Raw genomic sequence first — 10669 nt, forward strand, 5'->3', positions numbered from 1 at the left:
TAGACGTGGTAGCAACGGTTGTTTCACATGTGGACAGGTGGGACATAGAGCGGCAAATTGTCCCCAGGGTCAGCAGCAGCAGAAACCACAGCAGACCTTTATGCCACCGCCTGCACCACTCCAGCAGATCCAGGGTCCTAGTAGTTACGGCCAGACGGGTCGAGGTGGTGCTTACCACTATCAGGGTGATGCTGTCCCTTATGCTCCTGGGCAGTATCAGTACCCTCAGGATCCCTATCCCCAGGGTGGCTATCCCCAGTATTCAGGCGGCTATATGTCGTATCCTCCAGCTCCAGCGGGTGGTTCTCAGTGGTATCAGGGAGGACAGTATCAGCAGGGAGAGATTGCCACTAGCAGTGCAGGATCTTCGAGACAGGCAGGCCAGCCCAGTCAGGGGCGTGGTGCTCAGGGACGCGGTGTTCAGGCGAGCCGAGGCCGCGGTGGGCGTCAGCAGGGACAGGGGCGTCTTCACAATATTTCTCTGCAGGACGCTCAGAACAACCCAGACTTGATTATGGGTACGTTGAACATTCTTGGTTGTTTTGCTAGAGTCTTAATTGATTGTGGAGCTACACATTCCGTAATTTCTCATACATTTGCTCAAGCGACGCAACCTCGCCCCACACCCCTAGGGTATGATTTAGAATTTGTTATGCCTAGGGGAGAGAGTTGCGTTGTAGATTGTGTGTACCCGGGGTGTCCAGTGATCGTAGAGGGTGTCGCTTTGTCAGCCGATCTTATCCCGTTAGATATTGTGGACTTTGATGTGATTCTGGGCACGGACTGGTTGCACTTCTATCGTGCCAACATTGACTGTTACGGGAAAGTAGTTACGTTTCACCGACCTGGACTACCTGTGGTTACTTTCGTGGGCGAGCAGAGTGGGGTGAGATATGGCGTTATTTCGGCACTACGAGCGAAAAAGTTGTTAACTAAGGGTTGTCAGGGGTATCTGGCTCATGTGGTGCTGGATGAGGTTGTTACTAGCAGAATAGAGGATGTGAGAGTGGTCAGACACTTCCCTGATGTATTTCCTGAGGATTTACCTGGGTTACCCCCAGATCGAGACGTAGAGTTCACCATTGAGTTGATTCCAGGTACCAATCCTATTTCTTTAACTCCTTATCGTATGGCTCCTGCGGAGTTAAGGGAATTGAAAGTTCAGCTGCAAGAGTTAGTAGATAAGGGATTTATCCAGCCTAGTACTTCGCCTTGGGGTGCTCCAGTGTTGTTTGTGAGGAAGAAGGATGGAACTTTGAGGCTGTGCATCGACTACAGGCAACTCAATCGGGTGACGATTAAAAACCGTTATCCATTGCCTCGTATCGATGATTTGTTTGATCAGCTGAGAGGTGCTTGTGTGTTCTATAAAATAGACTTGAGGTCTGGTTACTATCAGCTGAAGATCAGTAGGGATGATGTCCCTAAGACGGCGTTCAGGACTCGTTACGGTCATTACGAGTTTCTGGTTATGCCATTTGGATTGACGAATGCACCAGCCGCCTTTATGGATTTAATGAACCGAGTATTCCAGCCTTACTTGGATAGATTCGTCATTGTCTTCATCGACGATATTCTGGTGTATTCTAAGTCGAAATCGGAGCATGTTCGACATCTTACTTTGGTGTTGAAAAGGTTGAGGGAACACCAGTTATATGCTAAGTTTAGCAAGTGCCAATTCTGGTTAGACCAAGTCGCGTTCTTGGGGCACGTCATTTCTGCTCAGGGTATTTTGGTTGACCCTCAGAAGGTTGCAGCGGTAGAGAGTTGGGAGCAACCGCGAACCGTCACCGAAGTGAGAAGTTTCCTTGGTTTGGCGGGGTATTATCGGAGATTCGTTAAGGATTTTTCGGTGATTGCCTTACCACTGACGAGGTTAACGAGGAAGGATGTTAAATTTGAGTGGGATGATAAGTGTGAGCAGAGTTTCCAACGGTTGAAGCATTGTCTCACTCATGCACCTGTTTTGGCACTCCCAGACGATAGTGGTGATTTCGAGGTTTATAGCGATGCTTCCTTGAATGGGTTGGGATGTGTATTGATGCAGCATGGTAGGGTGATTGCTTATGCTTCGCGGCAGTTGAAACCTCATGAGATGAATTACCCTACACATGATTTGGAGTTGGCTGCTATCATTTTTGCGTTGAAGTTGTGGAGGCACTATCTTTACGGAGAAAAGTGCAGGATCTTTACGGATCACAAGAGTCTCCAGTATCTCTTTACTCAGAAAGAACTCAATCTTCGTCAGTGGAGGTGGTTGGAGTTGCTCAGCGATTACGATTGCACGATTGATTATCATCCTGGTCGTGCGAACGTAGTGGCTGATGCACTTAGCAGGAAGTCACAGGGCCGTATTAATGCGTTGTACGCTAGTCGTGCTCCTCTTTTGGTGGACTTGCGTACTACGGGGGTAAGGCTAGAAGCCGAAGATCGAGATGTGGCATTACTTGCTAATTTCCAAGTTAGGCCGATACTTGTTGATCGGGTGCTTGAAGCCCAAGTAGCTGATCAGGAGACTCAAGAACTTATTCAAGCTCGAGAGCAAGGAAGGAGGCGAGACCTCAGAGTTCGTGATTCGGATGGCATGTTGATGCTTGAAGGTAGAATGTTCGTGCCTAATAGTGTGGAGTTGAAGAAAGAAATTCTCGATGAAGCACATATCTCGGCTTACGCTATGCATCCAGGAGCTACGAAGATGTATCATACCATTCGACCATTTTACTATTGGCCGGGTATGAAGAGGGAGATAGCCGAGTATGTGAGCAGATGTGCTGTTTGTCAGCAAGTTAAAGCAGAAAGGAAGAAGCCGTTTGGGTTGTTGCAGCCGCTTCCCGTTCCAGAGTGGAAATGGGAAAATATCACCATGGATTTTGTGTACAAGCTCCCGCGTACACATAATGGCTTTGACGGCATTTGGGTGATCGTCGATCGACTCACTAAGTCGGCTCATTTTATTCCTGTGAGAGAGAAGTATTCTCTGAGCCGTTTAGCGGAGTTATTCATTTCGAAGGTTGTGAAGTACCACGGTGTCCCAGTGAGTATTGTTTCGGATCGAGATCCACGATTTACGTCGAAGTTTTGGGTAGCTTTCTAGGAAGCTTTGGGCACGAGATTACTTTACAGCACGGCGTATCATCCACAGACAGACGGACAGTCAGAGAGAACTATTCAGACCTTGGAGGATATGCTGCGAGCTTCGGTGTTGCAGTTTGGTGACGCTTGGCACCAAAGGTTGGATTTGATGGAATTTGCTTACAACAACAGCTTTCATTCGAGCATTGGCATGGCGCCATTTGAGGCCTTGTATGGCAGAGCTTGTCGCACACCGTTATGTTGGTCAGAGGTTGGAGAAAGAGTTTTAGTGGGTCCAGAGATTGTCGAGGAGACTACTCAGAATGTTCAGGTAATTAAGTCTAACCTGAAAGCAGCTCAGGACAGGCAGAAGAGTCTAGCGGATCGGCGTGCTACGGACAGAACATATGAGGTCGGAGATTGGGTATTTCTGAAGCTTTCACCGTGGAGAGGTGTTGTGCGGTTCGGAAAGAAGGGGAAACTGAGTCCTAGGTACATCGGACCATACGCGGTCACAGAACGAGTTGGTGAGGTAGCTTACAGGTTGGAGTTGCCTCCGGAGTTGGCTAGAGTGCATAATGTTTTTCATGTGTCTATGCTCCGACACTATGTTGCTGATCCATCTCATGTGATACCTCCTCAACCGCTTGAGATTAACCCAGATTTGACGTACGACGAGGAGCCGGTGACGATACTAGATTGGAAAGAAAAGGTCCTGAGGAACAAGACAGTGAATTTAGTGAAGGTTTTGTGGAGGAATCATTCCGTTGAGGAAGCCACGTGGGAGACAGAAGATCGAATGAGGGATTTGTACCCTCGTTTGTTCTTTGGCCACTAGGGGCTGCTGTTTGGTTGTTTTGAATTTCGGGACGAAATTCTATTAAGGTGGGAAGGTTGTGACATCCCGTCCCGGGATTTTTTAAAAAACGTACTAGTGAAATGACATTTTAGCCCCTAGTTCGTTTCGTTATTTGGTTTTGGTTGTTTTGTGTGGTGTTGGCAAGCTGAGGGCCACACACACACACTGTCTCACTGTCTCCCTCTGTCTCTCTTTCTCTCTGTGAGTTCCCCGAGCCCTATTCCCTTTCCTCCTCTTCGAAAACGTACGGACAAACCCACAACCACCCTAAACACTAACAGATCGAGGGAACCAAGGACATATTTAAGCTCGTGGGGTCGAGGGGAACACAACCGTAGCAATTTCAGGTGAGAAACATTTAGTTTTCACGTCGTTTCGAAGTGGTCCGAATTGTGTACTGTTCATGCAAAGTTTGTACATTAAGTTTTTGGGTTTTCTGAGCTTGTAGATGTGTTGGTGAGGTCCCAAGGAGCCTCGGAGTGCTTCGTTGGACAAAATTGGACGTCGGGATCGTCCTGTTCTAAGTTGGCCGGTTTTGGAGAAATTGCACAGGTATAATCTCTTAGTTTTAGCCCTTAAAACTTGTTGGGACTTGTTCTACTAGTCTAGGGCTTTCTTTTGGTCCAAAAATCACGAAAAACGGTTGAAAAATGAGTGAGAAAACCTGAGTTGCAGGTTTTCCCAGTTTCCGGCGCCGGCGACGTTGCCGGCGATCGAAGGAAGAAGGCGACGGAATATTCCGTCAATTCTGACGGAATATTCCTAACGCCGTTAACGGAACCAGTTAGAATTAACGGAATATTCCGTCAGTTTGACGGAATATTCCTGACGGCGTCTGTTGACACCGTCAGTGTGCTGTGCACGTGGCCGCGCGTGGGGGCGCGTGGGTCCGTGCCTGTGCTGGCGCGTGGGGGCGCGTGCGGGGTCCAAAAATTATTTTAAAAATATGGTTGTGATCCTGAGGTTGTGTAGAGCACGTTGGTATATTCATTTGTCCATTTTGAGTAATGTATGAGAAGTTGTTACGAGAAACGGGTTATGTGCTTTAAAGTTAACGTTTTTATAGTTGTTTCGCATTTAGGTGACACGTACCCAGAGGACGAGCGTGCACACGCGAGACAGGGGGGCTACGACCCTTCTACATACCAGTGAGTGGGCTTTTGTTTTCCGTATATACCTATATACATTTATATTCCCAGAAATTGATTTAAAAGGGTTATTTGCCTTATGCCATGCATGTTATTATTAACGTTTATGCATCATCACATTCATTTGTAGTAGCATGCATATACATATTTATATGTGGGTGCTGTGGAGGCATAGGTAAGTGCCAGGTAAGCGTTATTTAACGATTGCATTAAATAGTGGTTAGAGATGCTTAGAGAGCTCATAACCTGTACCCCCGGTGTTAGTGCTCCCGCCCTGAGCAGGGCACAGGCCTTCACGTGATGTTCACCTCCCGCACCTTAGGCTCAGCTTGGATCCAAGCTAGGTGCACAGGCCTGTCGTACAGACCACATTAGGTGGTTCCGACTTGTAGGTGACCCGCGATTATTCGCCCAGGCTTCACGTGATCGTAGCACTTATTTACACCCAGTCCTGTCGTACAGACCACTTTAGGTGGTTCCGACTCGTGGGCAGGTTTAGATATTGAGATTGAGGTTTGAGCTCTAGATGTAGCCGTACAGGTCACGTAGGTGACTCCGGCTGCCTGATTACATGATATTGATTATGATTATACCTGGGCACTTGCATATCACTTTGAGATTTGGCATGGCATATCTTGAGCATGATTGGTATACCCTTGGGCATGTTTTGCATGTTTACACATACGTACATATGTTTATTTTCTGGGAAGTATACAGGTTTTACGGCGAGGGGTTAGAAAGTATTTTATGAAATGGTTTTCAAAGAGCTTTGTTTTTGCCCACTCACGTTTTTGTTTTGCGCCCCTCCAGGTTCTAGTTGCTTAGCCGTTGCGGTGGTTTCCCTTGAGAGCTTTTCGGCGTTCTGACAGACACTCCCCATTGTAGGGTCGCCTTCGGGCGTACTACTGTTGTTGTTTTAATTGGACTGCTATAGACCTGCTCTGAGTTTGTATCGCACTAACTAGCACTCATTCTAGTACTTGTATGCTAGTTTTTAATTATTTCGTACTTTCATATTACTACTTACTAGCTTCCGCACGTGCACATGGCTACGTCACCTTTGAGTGACGGCCAGCACGCTCCGATCTCGGTCGGGGTGTGTCAGTTTATTTTTGTTTTGCAGGTAGATTATATCTGCTTTGTAGGTATAAAGCATTTTTCTTCCCATACAATAAGTAGGTAGTTACTAGATTATATCGGTTTTGTTTTCTTCATAAATAGTAGGTGGTTACTAGATAATATTTTGGTTTGAGTATTTAAATATTCAAATTTTAAAAACTGAATAAATGATCAAAAATTAAAGAATTTAAATATTTTTATCTCAAGGGGCAAAATTGATATCAAAATATGTAATTGGATAACTGGACTCAGTCCCAAAAATTACCTATGTTTTTGGACCTATATCCAAAAGCCCCTTAAAAAAATCAACAGCTATACAAAAACAATTTTATATTAAAAAAAAACCTCATAGGTTCAGAAGTATCATCACGTAAGTTTCGGTACGATTGAGTCGGTACATAAGTATCGGTAGATTGCATTGGTACATAAGTTTCGGTATGATTGCATTGGTACGAAGTTTCGATACGAATGTATCGGCACATAAGTTTCGGTAAGATTGCATTGGTACATAAGTTTCGGCATGAATGTATTGGTACATAAGTTTCGGTATGAATGTAGTGGTACAATTGCATCGGCACATAAGTTTCAGTACAAATGGATCAAGACATAAGTTTCGGTACGAGTGTATGGACACATAAGCTTTGGTACAATTTATTGGTACATAAGTTTCGGTGTAATTGCATCGGTGCATAAGTTTTAGTACGAATGTATAAGTATATAAGTTTTGGTACAGATCAGGTTGTCCCACGTGTGAAGCTAAATGGTTACACATGCTCCAAGTCATCCTATTGTATTGTCCATGTGTTAGATTTAAAAATTCACTACACGTGAAGGGGCCTCCACCTAAAGATCTTCCACCTTATTAGTTCCAAGTACACATCGGATAACTAACAGTGGAGTTTCTAGGAGAACACAAACTATTGTTTATCTTGAGCCTTTTGGCTGACAGATTCTTGCAGACATTACTGCAAAGTGCAGGAGTTCTACAAGCAAAATTCTTGTTCTAAGAGCATAAAAATTCTTTTAAATGTGAATTTAGATCAGGTTTCTTGCAAAAAAATTCAGCAATGATCTTAGCAATCAAAACATGTAGTTTATAAGATTTTAATCTTCGTATGCCTCCATATCTGCTATAAGTAATTTCAAAATCTCGAACGTGTATTCTTGCTATCCTAATGAACTCATCAAACTCGGTTCCAACCTTATGAACATAAAGCTCCTAAAGCTCTTCGAGTCCTGGACCAAGACGAAATATCACTTTCTAACATTCAAACATCAGCTTTAATCCAATAACGAAAGGGGCATTTATTAGATCACAACTTCTATTTACTCGACGAAATTTGCAACGACAATCTACCGGGCAAACATGCGTTGACCGAGGTTTACCCGACGGAAAGAAGTTTAATCAACAAAATTTTGGTTCTCGTGTGAACACTTGTTTTAAATTTCATTAAATTATGTGTGATCTGATCAACAACAATTCATCGATTAAACAATTTTTATATGACAAACTTTGTCGTCGGGTTGGTAACACAAAATTAGTAATTAATGCTCTATCCAATTTCGTCGGTTTGGTGAAAGTTAACCGACAGAATGGTTCGTTGGATAAAATTAGAAAAAAAATTTAAAATAATTAACATATTTAATATTCAAATAGTAAACACAATATTTAATTAAAGTAATTGTACTCTGCAATAAACAAAAAAACAAGTAATTAATTGTCTTTTGAAAAATACTCATAAAAAATTAAAAAAAAACTCGCATAGCCACGTCCACTGCTCCCTTTGATCCTCAAAATCATTGGGCGGATTGTTCACGATTAAGTTCCTAATTTCCTTGGAACCTGTAATCTTATCCAAAACCAAAAGCGCGTTATCATTTTCACATTTACTATTTATTTTGGACAATTTTTAATCATGAATTTACCTATTTTTGACTTTCTGCATAGACTTTTCCATTGACATTTGACGCCCTTCGACGCTGCTGGTGCTGGGGCTGGTACTGGTGCTCGTGCTGGTGCTGCAACCACTCCTCCAACTGCTGCTGGTGGTGAAGTTTGTCTAATATATTATCAGCCTGCACAACAAAACCCAATCAATTAGAAACTAAGTACGAACTAATTAAACAAAAAATTAGTTAATTAATAAAAGGGTGCTTTCAGTGGTGAAGTTAGGAATTGTTGAGGGGAGGGGCAAAGTTTAAAAGGGTAGGTCCCAAAAAAATTTAGACAACTAAATTCTTTTAGATAGTAGACAATATTGATGTCGTTCATTATATATCAAATACAAACAAGTTATAATCATTGTTGGCGATGTTTCATGTCATGTGAGAAAACATCGTACAATAGGCTAATTATCAACTAAGTGACTTCACTTTGCTGTGAAGTATCCGGAATATTTGAACGAGAGTTTGGACTAACCAGAATATTCAAAGAAATGATTTGGACTAATCATATTATTTAAAGGAGGATTTAAACACCATTTTTTATAGTATCGTTTTATTACGTAACTATATAGAGAGAGAAAAAAGGTCCTAGAGTGTATGATACCATATTATCAGGTTGTAAAATTTGATGGAAACACTCTTGATTCGTTTTAAAAAGTTGGACTTGCTTTTTGTAATTTTTTTATGCATTGGACGGCTTGGATCATTTCATGAGATGATTATCTTGAAAATGTTTTTAAAATTTGCTCTCTTTCTCTCTAGTTATTAAGATGTTTCAATTCTCCGGATTGTGCATGTATCGTTAATCCTGTTGTCAATAAATCATTTTGGTATCTTTTCAAGATTTTCAGAAAATATTTTGACTAATATTGTAGAACAAGTCAAGAAATAGTTTGCCTTGTGATGATGACGTAATCACTTGCGTAACCAATGATGACGAACAACTTGTTCACACATCTTCTGTTGGTCGTCACAGCCCATCTGGATCGTTCAAATTTAATCAAACGGTTGCAATTATTATAATTTTTAGAAAGTCTTCATGTTTTGCCGTTCGATTAATTTTGAACAGTCCAGATGGGCTGATCAGGAGGATCCACATCCTGGAGAGGATGCTGGACCACTTCTCTCTCTCTCTCTCTCACACACACACACACAGAGCCTTACTCACTTTCTTATTATAGATATCACCCGGTACCTCGTACAAGACGTATGCTCACAAGATTGTGTACTATTTCCCTTATGCTTTACAATCGGCTTGTGATTGAATGCAGAGGCCAGTAGACTTTCACCGAACTGACGGTGCATGAATGAAAAGGTTTCAGAGAAGAATGGCGTGCATGAATGAAAAGGTTTCAGAGAAGAATAGATGCAAAAAAAAAAACAAAAAAACCAATAAAAAAAAAAAAGCTAAAAAGATGATAACAAATAAGAAAAAGGAAAGTAAAGGAAAATTAGATGTACTAACCCAGCTCTAGCTGCGAATCGTGGAGGATTATCCGAAGTTCCGCGGTCCATATATTCTTATGGTAATGTCAATAAGGACTGTCTAATTTGAGTTCAGAACTTCTATGGAGGGGAGAGGAAGGAAGCGGAAAGACAACTACGAAACAAAAAGGTTTCGGGAAAATCAAGGAGGACGGCAGATATTCCCTCGGACGCGAACTATATCAGCTGTGCAGACCAACTACTCAGCATACATTAAATGGGGTATTAATGTCGATGTATTTTACAACAGAAAGATACAACACCTAATTCTTCTGCTTATGGTCCTGGTGCATTTACAACTTGATTCGAAAAGCTGGGAGGAGAATAGGTTTCCGTTTATATGTATAATTCATTAATTAATATTATATTTTTTCATGCTAGCTCAATTGAATTGTTCATAATTCACGTAGTAGTATTGCTCTGTTGAATTGTTCATAATCCCATGCCATGTTTACCGTGAATCCTTGGTGAAATTAAGAAATTCTACCCCAGAAGCTAGAACTTGTAGAGCAGTTAACAAACTCGACATGACAATAGATTTTGGTAATTGGAAGGAAAAACTAGTTTTTTTCACACATATCACATCATTCATGCATCATATTGAAGTTTTTTCAAAAAGATGTTGTGATGGGTTGGGATTAGGGGTGCAACTTGGGTTGAGCCCACCCGAACCCGTTCATTAGGGGTGTAATTTGGGTTGGGTCAATCCGAACCCGCTCATGTTCAACTCGATTTTAAACCTGAACAAAACAGGTTTTTTTATAGTTATAACCCGCCCGAACCTAATCCGATTTCAACCCATGCATTGATTGGGTTGGGTTGGGTTGGGTTGATCATTTGTCCAGACCAATCCAACCCGACCCAACCCGATTAACCAACTGCTGCAATTGTTGCATATGCTGGTGGTGGTGAAGTTCTTCTAATATATTATCGGCCTGCACAACAAAGATTATAGGCCCACTGGGCAGCAATCATCAATAAGCATAAGGGGGGAGGGTAAGTTTAAAGTTTTTAACTGGTTGGAAGAGTCCCAGCGTGTAAA

Source organism: Pyrus communis, chromosome 9 (assembly GCF_963583255.1).
Source record: "Pyrus communis chromosome 9, drPyrComm1.1, whole genome shotgun sequence".
NCBI classification, from domain to species: Eukaryota; Viridiplantae; Streptophyta; class Magnoliopsida; order Rosales; family Rosaceae; genus Pyrus; species Pyrus communis.